General features: G+C 35.7%; 1 long non-coding RNA gene across 1 annotated transcript in view; it reads right to left on the bottom strand.

Moving 5' to 3' along the window:
• LOC118762286 overlaps positions 1-16,540 on the bottom strand; it is an 18,757-nt gene extending 2,217 nt beyond the window's left edge. The window contains exons 1-2 of the long non-coding RNA XR_004998039.1: positions 16,454-16,540; positions 10,926-10,927 (exon numbers count right to left, since the gene is read on the bottom strand). This is a non-coding gene — a long non-coding RNA (uncharacterized LOC118762286). The remainder of the gene's footprint in view (positions 1-10,925; positions 10,928-16,453) is intronic.
• Positions 16,541-20,000: the final 3,460 nt, after the last annotated feature.

Raw genomic sequence — 20,000 nt, 5'->3', positions numbered from 1 at the left:
TACAACTAGTGATAAACAGAATATAAAAAAGTAACTACTGACTGGAAATGAGCAGTTTGCATATAACTACATAAAATGAAAACAGAGTTATGAAAACGAAAACACAAATAATTTTCAGTGTTCTTAAGAACTAAAGTTACAGCAGTGAAAGGTTAAGGAACAAATTAATAGACACATTTATCTTGCAACAGCAATAAAATTAATGACAAATGAAAGACAGAAATACAAAAAGATTCCTGTTATTGGTAATAGAGCTTTTCTGAATATCAATGAGCTGCGATCGATCGGCTGTACTCGAATGAGTTTCAGTGAACTTTTCTGAAACAAATTATTAATGAAGAGTTAACGATACATTAATGAACTTTAAACGAACTCTTTGAACGTGCGAATGTACAAACTAATATTTACCTTTGTAATTTCCATCTTCCATATTATATTTCAGTCGTTTGATCTTCAATCGTATTCAGATGTGCTTCTAAACCTATAAGAAATATATACATGCATATATGTTATTTGTGTGTGTGTGTGTGTTTGTGTGGTGTGTATGTATGTGTGCGTCTGTGAGTGTGTCTGTGTGCGCGCGAGGTTGTGTGTATATATATAAGATAGAGATTTTATTTCAAACGTTATATCGAAAACACGAGTATGATCTATGTGCGTGTGAGTGTTTGCGTACGTCTGCGTGTGTGTATATGTATGTAAATATCTATACATATGCACAAACACCTACACACACATATACACACATATATATGTATGTATTTCAGTGCATAAGGATATATAGATGTATGCATATATGCGAATACGTATTTGTAGATATGAGGATCATAATTTGCTTATATTCCTAATTGATGTGGCAAGGTGACCCACCAAGTCATTTATAAGATATGTTTTTGCGATGCAACTCTTTGAAACTTCTATGATTTTAAAACTAAAATGATACCCGACATGTTCTTCCCCACCAAAAAATTGTCCATAGCATATTACACAGAATAATCACCGCAGCAATACATGCTTTCTGGAACTACCAATTATGGAGAATCTATGACTGTCGCCATTTGAAAAACATTCGCAGTGAGGAATTAGATAAACGTCTGACCCACAATGAACCTTCCTAACGTCGAGTTCTATCCGGGATACAACTCCACGTGGCCTGGCCAACAGCCCGTTTACGCGAACAAATTGCTCTATCCTTGATACAAGCATATCTCTACATACATATGTAGTGTAAGAGGTGAAATGCAATAAATGTGGGCTTCGCTATATCAGCCGTACAATCCTGAAACTGTGGAACCCGATTAAAGTACACCAGCAGAAACACGCTTCCTCATTTATGAAACACGTCCAAAACTACCACCGCAGTGAGGTAGGTATATCCATTCTAAATGCTGACTGCAATGTTGGTAACTTGAGATTCAAGAAGCCTATTTTCATCAAACAACTTAAACCAGAAATTAACAACGGACGCATATTTAATGCCTCGAACTGGATTTGATGATTAGCGGATACTGTCTGAACGACGTCATACAGCATTCAAAGACTGTCTGTGTTGATCTTCAGTCTCTTCCTCGCACTTTCCTTCTGAAATAGAGCCCATCAGTGTCACTGCTTGTATGGAAGCACCGAGGTGATGGGATATCAAGTGATGCAAAAGCTACAATTTCGGGACATAATTTTTCTGCTTTCGGATGTTAAATATGAACTATCTTTTGATCAAAACACACTACTATATCAACAGAAAATTGTATTACTAAATCCGGCTGTTTCTTAGTATTAGCAATAATTCGAGCAACCCTTGCTGTTTTGGACTACAACACACATACACTGAATTTTCATAATAGTAATGACAGTGAATTTATATGCAAAATAAACAGTAGCACAGACATAATGTCACGTTGGAACATCGCTTTGGAATATTTATAAAATCGGAGATAATAATTCCGCTTTCAGTTACAAGTGTAAGGATTGCAGGCCAAAACGTTGTTAGCTTTTCAATAACCCAAATTAAGGCAGATAATTTTTCCAGATGTAGTCATTTCAATGGCCAATACAGGGGAATAGAATCCAATGTTGATTTTTTTAATCAAGTTTCACAATTACACGGTTACCTCCCCAGAAACTGCTGGTTTCGTGCCGAAATTTGAAATCAATACTAAGGAACATTTTAAGATGACAAACTAGCAGAATGGTTAGCATGCTGGGCAGAATGCTTTGAGTTCAAATTCCGCCTAAGTCGACTTTACCCTTCGTTCTTTCGATAGCCATAAAATAGGCAGAAGTTGAACACTGAGGTCGATGTAATTAATTGACTTACCACATCCCCTGGAGTTGCTGGCCTTGTGCCAAACATTGAAACCAATATTTTGCCATTTCATGTATCTTGTGAAAAATTACATTTACGTCATTTCCTGATCTATTTAAAGGTTATGTGTACTCTACAACTTAATGCTTTGACCAATTTCAAAAGTCATGTTGAAACAAGCTTTCTGCTTAAAGCATTTGTACATCAGAATTAATAATTTAATCAGTTTCATTCATATGAATATTAAGATATATTTATAAGAACCACACACACAGTAGCACACACACACGCACACACACATCATTTATGCCTCCCTTTTGTTTCTAAAATACACAAGTATATATGGTATATATGAGTGTGTGGAGTGTGTGAGCGTGTGTGCACGTCTAACTTTCTCTCTCTCTCTCTCTCTCTCTCTCTCTCTCTCTCTATCATCATCATCATCATCGTTTAACGTCCGTTCTCCATGCTAGCATGTATATGTATATGTATATATAGAAATATTAATATTCTAAATCCCTCTCTCTCCTCTCTCTATATGTATACACACACATACATATATATATATATATATATATATATATATATATATTATATATATTATATATATATATATGCATCAAATTAGAATATTACATTTCTAAATCTCTCAGAGAGATTTATACAGTAGTAGCACGATAAAGTGAAGATTTGTTGCCAACTTAATGTGCCAGTCCCAGGAAAAGGAAAAATGCTACTGCTAATTATGACACAAGCGTTCTGTGTCCTTATGTTTTCAAAGAAGGGAGATGGGCACCTCCACCCAGCAAAGCCAGCATGCAGAGACTAGTTTCAGAGTCATTGTTCATCATCAGTCTGGAGTAGCGTGACTTGCTAGCTTAATTCTTTATTATCGGCACAAGGCCTAATTATAGAGGGGACATACAAAGACATGCGGGAACATAAAACATATGAAGGATGATTCGCTCCCGCTGCGAGATGAAACCGTGTATTCCTTTACTATAACTATTACACAACGTCTAGCCTCGCTCCGAGGCGAAACTTCCCCTGTTCGCTTTCGCCCTATAATTACACCTTTAAACAAATGTTCAAACAGAATTTACTTCTTATTTTTCCTTTTTTTTTTTTAAACTAAAGTCAACCAAATGTATATCGCATTATATTTTTAGAAACATTTTGGAAACCTATTCATTCGGCACTTGCAAAATGACTTGATTTTCCTTTTTTTCTTTTTTCAAATAAATATTTTCTGAGTTAAAGTATTTTCAAAATTGTATCGACTTACCTCTTGTCTCTCACAGTGTCTTTCATTCTTACACTCATTTACGTTGGGGTATCCTATCTCACTACGATTTTCCTTTTGTTTGTGTTTTGCCTATTGTCTCTTTTTGTTTCTATTTTCCTGCTGCTTTGTGAGTTCTTGTATATTCGTCTCTAAGTCTGTGTGTTCGTGTTTTTGTGTGCCTTTGTGTTCGTTTGACTGTAACTCTACGTGTTTCGTCTGTGTGTCTATGGTTTTAGGCTTCATTACTTCTGAGTTGTCTTGTTTCTGGTCTGCATGACTCTGTCCTTTTAATTCCTTTGCTGGTACTTCCTCTGGTAAATTTTCTCGTCGTGGGGTTGAGTTTCTTCTATTCCTTTACATTTCTTCACTTCCACTATCGTCGGTGACTTTCTTCTCTCTCTTTTCCTTGGTTTTACCTCCGCCAAATTGCCATCATATTCTGTTCTCTGCTTCTGCTTTTTCCCACCACTGTATCTCCCTGCACTCTCTCTCTTCCACCATTTCTACTGCTGATCTAGGGCATTTCCTTCTCAGGTGCCCTCTTTCACCGCATCCGTAACATTTTTGGGGTCTCCCCTCCAACATTACTCCCAGTGTTTCACCGTTTGGTAATTCCACAGTATCCGCCATTTCCTCGTAATACTCTGGGCTTACCGCACAAATTACTTCAATTCCATATCCCCAGCAATTCAATTGTTGAGTTCTGCTTATTATGCAAATCTCCAGGTTTTCACTTCCATTCACCAGCTCTGAATTAAACATTGCGACTATTACTCATTCTTGGTCTGTCAACGGTGGGATTCTTCCCGCCCTGACTCTGACGATTCTTTTGCCTAAACAGTTCGGCATTAACGTCCATTTTTCTAGCATTATCAGCCTGTTGTCGTTTACTTTTGCCTCCTCTTCTGTTGCAAAGGTAACTATTATTGTCGCATATTCCCTTCCTCTTGTAAAGAAAGTTATCACTTCACCTATTTATTCCTTCAATATTTCCTCTATCTCTTCCTGCGGCGCGTGTTCTATTCTCCTATTTTCATTCGCAAATTTCTGAATATCACCGTCCTACTTTCCAATTTTCTTTTTTCCTCCACTAGCAGGGTCATTTTTATGTTTAATCCTTCTTTCTTTTACATGCAATAATGTTTTGTAAGCTTCTCCTCATCCCACTCCTTCCTCTTCGGCTTCAGCACACGTGGGTCTATAGCATCTCGACCTCCAGTGGCTTCAGCACACGTGGGTCTATAGCATCTCGACCACCAGTGACTTCCGCGTGACATTTCATTTCCATTATTCCCTTCCACCCAACGATGGACAAAAATCTCGCTTCGAATTTTCCACAAAACAACAAAAAGGTGAGGCTTGGTAGCTGTCGATGCTTATTCAACTTAGAAAACATATATATTTCAAGTGAAATACATTCACTGATCTGCAAAATTAGAATATTACATTTCTAAATCCCTCAGAGAGATTTATACAGTAGCAAACCATCACATTATCATGCTGTGTGTGAATATATGTTTCCGATATACATATATGTTTTGTTTGTGTGTGTTGAGTTCGGACGTGTGTCTGTGCGAGCATAAGTGATCCATCATATAATATACTGAATGGCATTATACTTTGTGTCACAATACCATTACACCAATGATTACTTAACCATTTAAAACTGTAGATCGGAGGAATAAATCATCATGTGACAGTACCAGAAATTTAGCGTCACGTAAGTCGGCCACTAAAATTTTCTTAAAGACAACTCATTTTCAGTAGAAAGCTAATATAATGTTAATTAATTACATCATTTACATTGTTTACATTTGATGGATATTTATCCTCATCATTGTTGCTAACAAAACGTTCCGGCTGATATACCCTCCAGCCTTCATCAGGTGTCTTGGGAAAATTTCGAACCTGGGTTCTCATTCCTAAGGTATTTTTCGATGTTTCGGGCATATGGCGTAGTGGTTAAGAGCGCGGCCTACTAACACCAAGATTTCGAGTTCGATTCCAGGCAGTGACCTTAATAATAATAAAATAATAATAATAATAATAATAATAATAATAATAATAATAACAACATCGACAAATACCTTAGGAATGAGAACCCAGGTCCGAAACTTATAAAACATTAAAAGGACATACTAATGTCCTTTTAATGTTTTATAATTTCAAACTGGTCTCCGTGTTGTAACTTGTAAATTTACATACATATTTTTGTTCATGCATACATGTATACACGCCTGTATATATATATAATATATATATATATATATTATATATATATATATATATATATATATATATATATATATATATATATATATGTATATATATGTGGGTGTGTGTGTGTGTGTGTGTATGTATGTATATTACGATACAAAGATCCTGGTGTCGGAATTTCAGAAATTTCAAGCATGTCTACAGATTTTATAGATGACAACAGTTGGACAATATTCAATAAAGAGACTGTATTAACCATTGTAGGTCTTACATTGCATCCCATATTTAAATCAATGGAAATTTCGTTAAGCTTATAGTCATCATGCAAACCACGGTTTAAGACCTAAAGCTGTTATAGATGCGAATGAAAATCGGAAAATATAAGTAATGGAATAGCTAAATAGAACGAAAGCCATGTATGTTACATAGACACATGAATACACATATACACACATACACATATGTATATACGCGCCTGTACACACACACACAGATGCGCGCTCTCATGCACAAACGCACGTGTGCACATACACACCCCACACACACGCACAAACACGCAAATACACAATTTTATTTGTCACTGTCGACTGTCCATTGCTGCAGTACTGAATTATCCGTTTATCGAATGGATAATTTGTAATTGGTGTTAAGAAATGTTACATGCAAGAATTTAACATTAAGGAACATTTTCACACGGTGTACAGCTATTCTTAATTAGAATTGATCATTACGTTAATGATCACTTCTTCTCATCACTGATGTCATTTTAATTAATTCACAAATTGATCTTCAAGCTGAGCTTGTCCTTGGTTATATTCCCCAAATACATATGGGTGTATAAGTACAAATATGTCTGTATGCGTACATATACATACATAAAATACATATATGCATATATATATATATATATATATATATATATATATATTATATATATATATATATATATATATATATACATGTACGTATATGTATGCTACAGCCATGCACACACATACACACATTTTCTTTATTTCTGAAATAAGGCTACCGTTGGTTTCATGTTACGAAGAGTAGGTGGATATCCAAGTATCTTAACAATTGTTCAAGTCGATCACATGGCTTGAAAAATTGTTAATATACTTGGATATCCTCCTACTCTTCTTAATATGAAACCAATGGTAGGCTTAATCTACAATTAAAGGAATTATTTATCCACCAATGCCGTGTTGATCATCCATTCCAACGTTCTACATTTACACAAACACACACACACACACACGTATATATGTATACTTATATATATATATTTATACATTTAAATATATATATTTATACTTTTAAATATATATATATACAAATATTTTATAATTATATACATAATTATAATAAGGTCTTGGCTTGTGCCTCACCACGCACTGAAAAATATACATCAAAAGACACTATTATCACCATAAATTCTCCGATAGAAACACACTACATAATAGGCTAGCAAAAGAAAGAAAATGAATTAAAAGCCCTTATTATAATTATGTATATAATATATATATATATATATATATATATATATATATATATATTATATATATATATGTATATATATATATATATATATATATATATATATATATAAGAAATTAAAACACGAAAATACACACATTTCACGTAGTTTTAATATAATTTTTAATATGTATTTTCTTAAGAAGAAATTTTGTCCATGTTGTGTGTGATGATATTTACGAGTGAATGACATCACAACTAGAAAATAAGGAGAAGTAATTGGTTATCGTTATTATTGTTATTGTTGTGGGCAAGGGAGATATATAGATAAGGGAGCACTCCGTCGGTTACGACGACGAGGATCCCAGCTGATACGATCAACAGAACAGCTTGCTCGTGAAATTAACGTGCAAGTGACTGAGCAATCCACAGACACGTGTACCCCTAACGTAGTTCTCAGGGTATTTGAGCGTGACACAGAGTTTGACAAAGCTGGCCTTTGAAATACAGATACAACTCAGTTTGCCAGCTGAGTGGACTGAAGCAACGTGAAATAAAGTGTCTTGCTGAAGAACACAACGCGTCGCCGGGAATTGAACTCACGACCTTACAATCGTGAGCCGAATGCCCTAACCCCTAAGCCACGCGCCTTCACACGCGCACACACACACACACAAACACACACACAAAACCACACACACACACACACACATATATATATATATATACATATACATACATAGTCGTGTGTATGCCTGCGCGTGCATGTATGTTTATGTGTGTGTATACATATGTATGTATATATGTGCACATGTGTATATGAATATATGTATGTATATGCATATATATATGATAAATATATCTAAGTATGTATACATACGTGCATCTATGTATATATATATATATATATATATACAGAGAGAGAGAGAGAGAGAGAGAGAGAGACATACATATACATATACATATACATCCATAGACATATAGACATATATATACAGATATATGTGTGTGTGTATGTGTGTAACGAATATACTAATGATAAGCGTAAAGAATGCGACTTCCTGATTCGTATAAAAGGAGTCTTTGTCAGTTGTTCAAACCGCTGACAATTCTTTGTTAGCATTTGGTGAGAAACGCGAAAGAAATCTTCAGTGAAAAATCAATTTTACATTGTCTACAATATATTCATTTCATTGGGAAATTTACTCAGTGAATTAGACTAGTTTTATTTTGTGACCTCCTCCAAATTTGGTATTGGTTAGTAATCGGAACTGTAATCAGAATTTTAATTTCGACAGCATTTCTCCTAAACTTCCGTTTCTATTTTCATTACACGTGAAGTGAACCGTTCAGAAATAGTGCGTCAAATCTTTATTCTTATTCCTACAGAAGCAGCAGATGAGTAGTCAGATGCATAAAATTCATATACACGTGCAAATATGTGTGCGTGCGTTTGTGTATTATTCATTTTAAATCATATACGTCTTGGGTATATGCCATACATGTGTGGGTATATGCCATACATGTATTAAGACCTTTCTCTAAGTGGCTCAAATTATTTTTATTGCTGAATTATTTTTTTCCAGTTAATCTCTGCGTTGTTTAATAGCTTTTTCTTTCCTTTGTGTGTGTGTGTGTGTATGTGTGCGTGCGTGTATGTGTGTGCGCGCGCATGTGTGTGTGTGCCTACTATTATTTACTGTGTTTTTATTACTAATTAGACACATTTTAAAATATATCTGCAGGGTTCGCCAAAAAACTGTATGCAAACTTCATAAAAGGAAATACCTGTATAGTACCTCTATGAATATAGATCCCTCTTTCGATGATTTATCAAACCTCGATAACATTGAACAAATTGCAATAACACCACATTAAAATATTTATGCAGAATTCTTTCCCTGAAGAGTGTGTATATATTGTTCTGGCGGATTCTGTATTCCGTCTGAAACTCATCTTTTTATATGATTCGTTCTTCTTATCCACTCTGGGATTCGATCATATTTCCCCAACTGAATAAATATATTTTTCATGTCATGTTATGTAATTTATTACGATGAATGACATACAATAGATTGCACTATGTATTAATGACTATCTTATATTACATATTTTTTCTTTACGTTCCAAATGTATGGTCAAAAGAATGTGTCTCCTTTTTGTGAGACTTCATGGGGTGTATGAATCGATAGTTATATTCTCTCCTTGTTCACTACATGCATGAATATATAAATTCATATGTATATATATTTATTTCTGTGTGATTATGTGATTATGAAAGCACTGTGTATGTGTGTGTGTGTGTGCGTGTGTTTGTATATGTTTGTGTGAGTGTGCCAACATATTTCAAAAGAAATGAGATTAAAATATGTTGTTCCTTCTTTACTCATGCAAAGGAGGAACATTTCCATAAAAGGGAACCAACGCTGCGATACTTACAAACAAAAAGCAACTATGAGAAAACGATGATATCTACGCTTTATCCTTCATTTCGATAGACGTATCTTCGTTCATTCCGTGCAAAACTGGCAGACTCTGAAAATTTTCTGTTAAGAATTTTAATATAACATGAATAACAGTTAAATATTTACAGATATTTTCGTATCTTGCATCAGAAATCTTTGGTATATAATATGCAATGTCAAAGAATTATTATAAAGTATGGTTTTAACAAGTAGTGTTACAATCGGTATACTTATGTATACACACACACACACACACACACGCACATACATACATATATATATATATATATATAATATATATATATATATTATATATATATATATATATATATATATGAATATACAAATGTGTGCATGTGTATATATATATATATATATGTAAAAGTAGATACATACGCACGTACGTACAACGTATGAAGTAGTTCACGATCTAGACCTGTAACCATAACTTTATGGAACCAATATCAGTAACACAATCTATCCATCTCTCTCCCCTTTTTCTCTTTCATTGTCCCACTGTGTCTCTCTGTCTGTCTATCTCTCTTTCTCTCTGTCTTTCTCTCTGTCTTTCTCTCTCTCTCTCTCTATCTCTCTATCAATCTAACTATCTATCTCTCTGATGTTCTCTCTACTTATGACACTATCTCTTATTCTCTAATGGCTTATCATTAATTTTACTATGATCAACGAACAAACATATCGCAATAAAACTCAAAAGCACTGATGCAATCATGCATGTAAAATGTAACTGGCAATTAGATTTGATCATAACGAAAAGAATGAAAATTTAATTAACGAAGAAGTAGCTGTGTTTTGGGTTTTTTTTTCTTTTGTGAAATACATGACTCTTCAGTGATACTAAAATAAAAATTATTGATTGTTGAACCATTGATAAATGAGGCGAATGCTGAGGTCTGTTGACTGATAGATGAAAACTCGGTAAATGTAGCAGATGTTTTGTTTAAGATTATAACGCGTGTAGAGAACATTTTTTTAAATCACTATTAATTACTGACGAAAAAGCTAAACTGATTCGAGGGGAGAGTTTTATGCTGATGCTTGTAGTTTAGAATCTTAGAGGAAACTTAAATATTTTAGCGCTTTGCTGTTTTTGTGCCTGCAACAGAAAATTCGGTTGGAACAATATATTTCAAGGGGAATTTATAGATAGAAACACTGCTAGGTGTGTTTCCGTAATTATATCTCTCGTCGTGAAAGACAGATGAGGATTCAGCAAAATAAAGCAGTAATCATGTTCTATGGACATGAGTATGTCTCTCGAGGCCTGCTGGTGCCTTGCAAACCATTTTATCAAATGAAATAAGTTGTGAACTCAGTTTACTTGAGTCCTTGTAGACCATTTGGTACGTGTTTTCTTGATCGAGTTGCAAGGCCTACTTTGCTTCGTGTCACAAAACCACGATCACAGATAAGGTTTTCGTTCAGAAGAGCAGCGTCTTGCCAGCATGCCTTCCTGATTACACGAATTTCGTCCCGATGTTGGAGTCGACTTTCCTCAAATTTTTGAACAGAGAAGAAACCTGACTGGCACCAAATCCTGTGTTCTGATGCTTGTTTCCCAGGACAAAACGGGAATGTTCCATCGTTTCATATTGTCATTTAGTTTGCCTTTGAAACGCAAGAGTAACCTTGCAACTGATCTTCTTGTTGGGAATTGGCCAAAGAGAAGTTACTCCGGAATTGTGATATCAATCATACGTGAGAGATGGCCTGAACTGCATTTTGATGAGGATGATTTCAATATTTGTGGTGTTGTGTTTTGTTAGCACCTCACTGTTACGAATATGGTCACTTGATTTTTTGCTGGAGAGAGTAAGATAGATAGATAGATAGATACATACATACATACATATGTATAATATATATGTGTGTGTGTATACATATATATATATGTATATATGTACTTATACACACACACACACACACACACAAATATATATATATATATATATATATATATATATATATATATAGTCGCAATGCTAACTCCAAAAGATTTTTATTCTCTCTGTTTATTTCATCGTGTTCCGTTCTGTTGAAGAGCGTAGGTTCGAAACGTAAAAGACTTTCGCACCTTCCCGAGCGTCAAACTAACATACCTGCTTGTTGTTTATACGCCTGTCTTCGGTCTATGCTTTTCTGTAAATTTCAACTATATATATATATACATACATACATATATATATATATATATATAATATATATATATATATATACGTTTATGAATTTGTGTTGCAGAATTCCCTGTAACACGAATGGAACAATAACATAATAACATCCACCACCACAGCACATAACCGGTTTTCTAAACATTGTAGGGAGGAAAGAAACCCTATAAAGGGCACGGATACAAATAACATAGGTAGCAAACCCATATGCACACACAAACACACATACGGTAACTTTACAGACGCTTGCAACAATATCACCCAACAACAGCAACAGCAACAGCAGCTACCGCTATGGCTGCAAGGTAGGTGAACACACAAACACAGAGGGTTACAAGAACTGTACAAAATGTCGGGTTCAAGGGCAGCAGAAACGGCAACGGGATAGGGGGTGGGGCTGAGGGTAGAGTCGTAGTGCTAATAAGAACAATGACATACACACACATGTACAAACACACTCAAGCACAGTCGCATGCGCATATGTATCAGAGTAGAACAGAATGGTGTAAGCAGAGCAAGAACACACGCGAAGATGGAAAGTGCCACTGAGGAGGCGACAGATGTGTGACGAAAGATTTCCGGACAATAATCATAAGTTAGAATAAAAGTAGAAATAAACGAGTGAAGAACGAATATATAGTGCGTGTGTTTAATTGACAAAAAAAAAGGAAGTAATTATATTCCCGAAATATACAACAATACAACCTTCGATAAGTTCGCGCTTATTTCCGGATATTTACGCTATGAAGGCTATAATCATAAATGGATTTACATAGGATTACACCTTAGGACATACGGAGTAACATTTTCGCTATTAGGAAGTTGAACTGTGAACATTTATAGTCCTTCTTTTTCTTTGTCTTCTTTTCTTTATTACTTTTCCCCAGTCCTCTTTGTCAACATTTCCTTAATCTACACCCTTCATATTTTCTCTATTTGTCACTGATGACGGAATATACAATATTTTTTGGACATCCCAGACTGTAGCTTTTAATTCCTGGATTCGTGTGTAACAGGTGTTTGTGCCTATACTTTTGGCTAAACAACAGGGGATATTCATCCTGGTGTGTCTCGGGTGGTCATCGCCCCCCTCACAAATACTAATAGGATACAGAATGTGTGCCGTTAGCCAGATGGAAAAGATGCCTTTCTGGGGTTATACGACAGTAGCACTGTCCCGTATAGGTCGTTACACTTCGTTAGCAATTATATGTATATATATGAGTGTGTGTGTGTGTTTCCATAACAGCCTGCTAGCAACTCTACTTGTGTATATATATACTGTGGGTACAGGAGTATGACTACCTTCTACGTATATTTCCTATTTAGTACTGGTGATGTTTCATTTATGGGGACGTACTCCTATATTTATCTTAGTGTTGGGTCTTCCGGGTGCTTGGATAAAATGCGGATGTCAAGTTGACCCAATGTGTCTCCATGTTCATCTTTGGCACATTGGTAGAGTATGGAGGACTGTTTTTGTCGTCATATTGTCTCAAATGCCCATTTAGTTTCCCCGCAATGCTTGTAGATGCCACACTTATGTATATCATATACTTGTCTTTACAAGCACACTCTATGCACTTTATGCTGTAGATTACATTTCTAGCTCTACAGTTAATGCCAGGGCAATATATATACCATGCAGTTATCATTGGTGCATGGTATTGTCAAAGGGGTACCTCCTACATAGTTGTGATCTGATGGACGTCCCTGGCATTTCAAGGATCTTAATGTTGAATTTCCTAAATCTTCGGAATAGTTCTTCTTGGTTTGTGGCCTCTAACATCACTCCTTGATATTTGTCACTCTTGTGTTCACTTTGTTGGATTTGTCACAAACTCTTTGTATCCTATTCCAGTCTTTACTTCTATATCTAGGTCAGGTACCACTGGTTTCATTACATATAATATTATCTAACTTCTTTCTAGCTCCTCTGTATAACCGAACTCTATATTTCTGGTAAAATCCAGATAATTGCACGCGGTGCATGAATTTCTGTACATTTCTTTTTTCATAGGGTTCGCATATTAGAGATTCGTTGTTCATTATCCTAAGTCTGCTATCAGTATGTTGAATTTCATGTTGTGTGACAAAGCTGAGTTCTTGTGCAAAACATATTTAGAAGCTATGGGTTTCATGTAATAGGAGTGGAGAAGCTGCGCTCTGTTGCTCACAGTCTCTAACCAAAGTTCAGTATCTAGGACAAACAGTCTATTGTTAGGGTTCCTAGTGAGGTAATCTATAATTACCATGATATAGCTAGGTGCTGGATGCTCTCTATTATGCTCGTCTCGGTTTCTACAGTACACTTACTAGAGTTTGTCCAAACAAGAATATTAATGTAATCTACATTACTACAGTAAAGCAAAAATATTGTAGATTATTTCGCTAAAGATTGTTTAAGTTTTCTGTCCCACCAGATCATGAAGAGGCTGGCCACATCTCCAGAACACCGACACCTATGGCTGCACCTTGAACCTGCATATATAGTTTCCTGTTAAACCTTACTATGTGGTTCTTCAAGGTGGTTCTAATGCTAGCCCCTATTGCATGTGCAATAATTCTTTTCACCTGACAGTTGCTCTCAGGGTCCTAGATGGGTATGGTCCAGCCACTCGAGCACTCTGCGGTGCTTTTCTTCACTGCCGAGGAGAGTGGTCTTTCCCTCTGTGACTTGGTGGGTCAAAATCTTCAAAGGTCACGACTGTCTAGGTAGTTACTGTCATAGATCAGTTTAAGAAGGAGGCTCAGTTCTCACGTGTTGACTTCGCGGAACTGTATCTCACATTCACAGATAATCTCAATGCATTTTTCCACAGAAAAATGTATGTCTATAAATAGGTAGAGTGAAACTACATCCCTACTATCCACTACACAACCTGCGAGGTCGTTGGAGTGGCTGCACCTAATGACTCTACTCAGGAGATCCTCCGTGCTCACACAGATATCTAAAAAAATTTAATGAGGGGTCGTAACAACTGACAGAGGAATTAGGATAGCTTATACATACATATATATATATATGTATGTGTGTGTTTATTATATGTATATATACATATATATATATATGCATATATACGTATATATATATATGAATGTATATATATATATATAGATATATATATATATATATATATATACGCAGAAGAAAGCAAAAAGATGGATAGGTTTTTAGTACGATCGTTTCATAAAGGACAGGTTTTATTAAAGTTGCAAGATACAGCATATAACGAGTCCGTACTCATCAGCTAAAATACATGTAAGTTCTCTAGACATCCTAGTGTTGAGGCTATATTTCATGAAGTAATGTAGATAATTAAACAGATTTCTAAAGTTATTAAAGTTCTTAAAGTGATGTACAGTCTTATCACATATATATATATAATGTATATAATATATATATATATATATATATATAGAATATATTATATATATATTATATATATATATATAGATCAATAAATGGTGGGGTTGTGTTGACCGCACGTGGAGAAATGATAAGTAAGGAAAAATTTTTTAAAAATGCAGAATGCTCAAATGAAAGAAAATTTTAATAAAATGAGAAAATGATAAAATATATAAATATATATTTATTCAACCGGTTTTCGTCATTGTATGACTTGTCAAGAATATTTTATGTTTTAAGAAGTTTTTTTAAAAATTAGAAAGGGGAAAAAGAAAATTGCATTGTTTTTTGTAAAAGAATAATGATAAAAATGTACAAAAATTAAAAATAAGTTCTCCGATACATTGTGAGTTCGTTGTGTATCTTGAGTTTTATGGTTGTTTACCAAAAAATTACCTTGAGGTGTTAAGATCCAAAGGGATTAAGAGCATGTGATGCGTTGTGTTGTTAAATTCAGCATGTTGCAGGACAGGAAGTAGTAGTAATTGTGGTCCTGGTTCCTGTGTTGTGAGTAAGGGGAGACAACTCTTTTGAGTTCTTCAATAAAACCCAAATTATAAAACTATCATTTTAGCTTCATTTGCATTATCTTTTTATATAATTGCTTGTTAACTTAACTTTCAGATTTTAACACTTTATATTATTTTCTAATAATATAAATCTGCATAGACAATTGCATTTCAAATTGTCATATCATTTATAATAAAATGATAGTAATAAAACAATAGTAAAAATGATATTTAAAGAATATAAGTTTTAGCTTGAAGTGATGAATGCATGGTATCTTTATATATTTGTGTTAGTCCATCCATGAAGAGTGAGGTAGAGAAAGGAAGTTTGATCAACGAGGAGTTTGCATATTAAGTTGTGTTTGGAATTTTTCAATAAAGAGATTCTCCTTGTTAATTCTCTCCTGTGTGGTGATCCCGTCTTTACATTGGTAGAAGGGGAATATATAGAATTTGGGGTCTAAGTCTTTAGCACATGAGTCTAAGTGGTCACTCAGTGGAATTTGTCGGTATTCCGGGAGGTTTATTTATTCTTTATGCACCGTTACTCGTTTACGTAACGGGAGACTCGTTTGTCCAACATAATTATGTTGGCAACCATATATATATATATATATACGAGTGAGTGGACAAACGAAAGAAGAGCACTCAACCAATTTATTCGGAGTTACATGTATAGATCAAAACAATTAATGGATTTGAATCAAAATGTTTTGATCTATATATATATATATTTACATATATATGTATAAATCTATGTATGCGCGTGTATATATATACTTACATATCGGCCTATATTATATAATACAAATATATATATGCAGCTGTATGTGCGTGCGTGCGTGTGTGTCTGTATGTATGTGTGCGTGTGTGTGTGTGTGTGCGTGTGTGTGTGTATGTGTGTGTGTGACTGCGTGTGAGTGTGTGTTTCCGTAATTGCTTGCAGAATATCAGCTATTTACTTCCCTTTTTTTTTTTGTATTTTCATATACGTTTCCTTTCTACATATGTATTTCAGAGGGTTGGGGTTCTTGAAATTCTCTCCAAGTCGTCTGGCAACATACATATTAGATGCTTAAACACTGCGCCTCTACAAATCATTATCTTTTATCGAGATTTGAGTCACACACACCCACCGTTATCAACATCATCGCCACCACCACCACATCCGCCTCAGCCGTTCGTGTCACATCAGTAATCAGTGAATCAATCAGGTGTTCAATATACGTAGGCGCTTTCTAAAGAATAACAAAATCAAGTAGATGCTTTCATGAATTATTATTGATGTTTCACTGATTCGATAACTTCACTATTAAACTAAAAGCTTATTTTCATTGTGGTATCTCTCTAATTTACTTTTATGTTTCTTTTAGTTTTGTTTCTTTATTACTTTCGTTTTATCTTGATATACGTTACAGGAGAAATGAATATTTTGGCTACATTACTCGATATACACTGCTATATTTACTATCGATTGGTTTCGTTTGCTTTCTGTTACTAATATCAGCGGACACGGACTGCGAGAAGTGGTGGGCGTATTATGAACCAACAATGATGACGTCAAACTCAGAATACACTACGTAGATATTTATAAAGAGGTAGATTCCTCACATGATGGAAAATCCCGTTAGCTACTTCTGACGTCAATAGACTGCAACAAATAAAATGTTTCGATTTTTTTTCTTTTATTCTTTCCCTCTAAATAGGACATTCAATTTTCCTACCGCGTATGTTTCACAGGCTGTAAAAATTAATATTATGTATCAATAAGAGCTTGCGTGATATAATAACTAGTCACTGACGTCATGTCACCGTATGATTTAGGACTTTCCAGGGATAAGATGCAAGTTTCGATCTCAACTAACTGCAGTTTGTAAAATATTTGCTGATTTTCTTTTTTTTTTTTTTTGTCCATATCTTAGGTTACATTGAACTAAAACTACGATGAAACACAGCGGATGGAATTACCCTGGTAGACATGGGTAATAAACTTAATCAGTCACACAATATAACATAATCACGTGGTCGTAAGGCGGCTGCAGTGTTGAACTTATGTATATATATATATATATATATATATATATATATATACACTTTACTTGTTTCAGCTATTTGACTGCGGTCACGCTGGAGCACCGTCTGTGATCGAACAAATCGACCCCAGAACTAACTCTTTGTAAGCCTACTACTTATTGTAGATTCCTTTTTCCAAACCGCAAAGTTACGAAGACGTAAACACACTAACATCGTTTGTCAACCGCTGGTGGGGAACAATCACTGAAACACAAACACACACACACACACACATATATATACGACGGGTTTCTTTCAGTTTCCATCTACTAAATCCACTCACAAGGCTTTAGTCGGCCCGATGCTACAGCAGAAGACACTTACCGAAGGTGCCATACAGTGGGACTGAATCCAGAACCATGTGATTGGGAAGCAAGCTTCTTTATTTCATTAAATTAGCCATAAAGGCCTTACACAGAGAAAAATGAAGCTGCGGGCCGGACAAAGACATTAATGAGATGAGATGAATGATGAACAGGATGGTATTAATTGGGGAAGGCAAAGGACGCGCCACCGATCCCTGCTTCCCCAATCCATTGTTTTTTTTCCTTTTTACAAAGCAAAAATCACAGAAACGAGGTAATTAGCCTCTCATCTTAGTTCCATAATATTGCACAAACTAAAGCAATGAGCCTCTTACCAACAAAGAATACTTTACAAAAAGGAGGCATTACGTCACTTACTTTGTAAAACAGAATAAGGTTTCAAACTCCTCATCAATTCATTACACTGAGTCTTTTCAACTTCTTATTCATATTCCTCCCCAGCATCGCTTGTGACCACATATTCCGCCATCACCCACGCCTGATTCAAACACAAAGCGGGTGATTGTCAGCGGCGTCTGGCCAAAAGCGATTTTCCTCATTGAGCCCCTCCAGCCAACGCAACACGCGCAACGTTTTGACCTCCACAGCTATCTGCAGAGGCCATTCGGGATCCCGTGTGCATGTTAAAGTTACTCCCTTATGGTGCTTTTTCAGCACCTTCTCCAACTGTCCGCCTCTGTAGAAGAAGACCAATAATTCATCTTTTTCCGGGGACAAGATAGTCACTTCTCAACTGAGAGAGGGTACGTCTCCTCTGTGACTGGGAGATTCGCCTGCCCTCCCTCATCCCTAGCACCCATTTTACTCACCTTCTTCCTCTTGCGGCCCTTTTCTGAAGAGTCTTCCGCCTTCTCGGCTGCCTTCGTTCTCTCTTCTACAGAGGTTTCAACCAACTGCTCCAGGACCTTACTTTGTTCCTAGAGACCGTTTCTCTTTATATGGCCAGGCTCCAGACACCGATGAAACTGGGGAGGGCACCCTCAAGAATCACCGAATACCTATAACCGACCATTTAAAAAAATCTGGAAATACCAGATTCTTCGCTGATTGGATCCACAGAGTCAAAACCGCTTATGATCCTATCCAATCAGCCGCAGGCAAAATTTTCACATTGAGGAGCTTGGCTCCGCTGCCACACAGACCCCGGCGGATAGTCTCATCTATCCACTCGGGTTCTATCCCGGTTGGCAACCCGCAAACTTAAGCTCTTGTCAACTTCTTCCCGCAATACGTGGGAAGAAACAAAATGTTATTGCCCTCCAGGAGCTGGCTCGCAAAAATGCGAGCCTTTTCCTGAGTGTCAAATAGCAACCAAAGGTTACATATCTGACACCCCGTGCAATAAATTTTACGTTTGATAAATGTTCTTTTAATTCTTTTTCAATTATTTCTTGGGAGAACACGACGATGGCGTCGCGAACCTTCGAATATGTTCTCAACACCACCATCTTCTCCTTTTCCTGCGTAATCCATTCCTTGGGTGGGGCAATCTCCCACTCCAAGATATTTCCTTTCGCCATGCATTTTTTAAAAACGTCCCCACAACAGTTCAAAGAAAGAACGGAAGGCAAAAACATAAATAAAAACAAAAAAACAGTCAGAAAGAAGACAAGAGAAAAAACAAAACAGAAAAGACAGGAAAAAATGAAAAAAAAACAATTTAGCACGACTGCAGTTCTTCAGGTTATGCAAGTTCAAATCACAGCTCGTTTTACAAAATTGTTTTCGGCCAACCGGTACTGCAGG

Source organism: Octopus sinensis, linkage group LG2, assembly GCF_006345805.1.
Source record: "Octopus sinensis linkage group LG2, ASM634580v1, whole genome shotgun sequence".
Taxonomy (NCBI): domain Eukaryota; kingdom Metazoa; phylum Mollusca; class Cephalopoda; order Octopoda; family Octopodidae; genus Octopus; species Octopus sinensis.
This window is presented reverse-complemented; position numbering and strand designations above follow the sequence as displayed.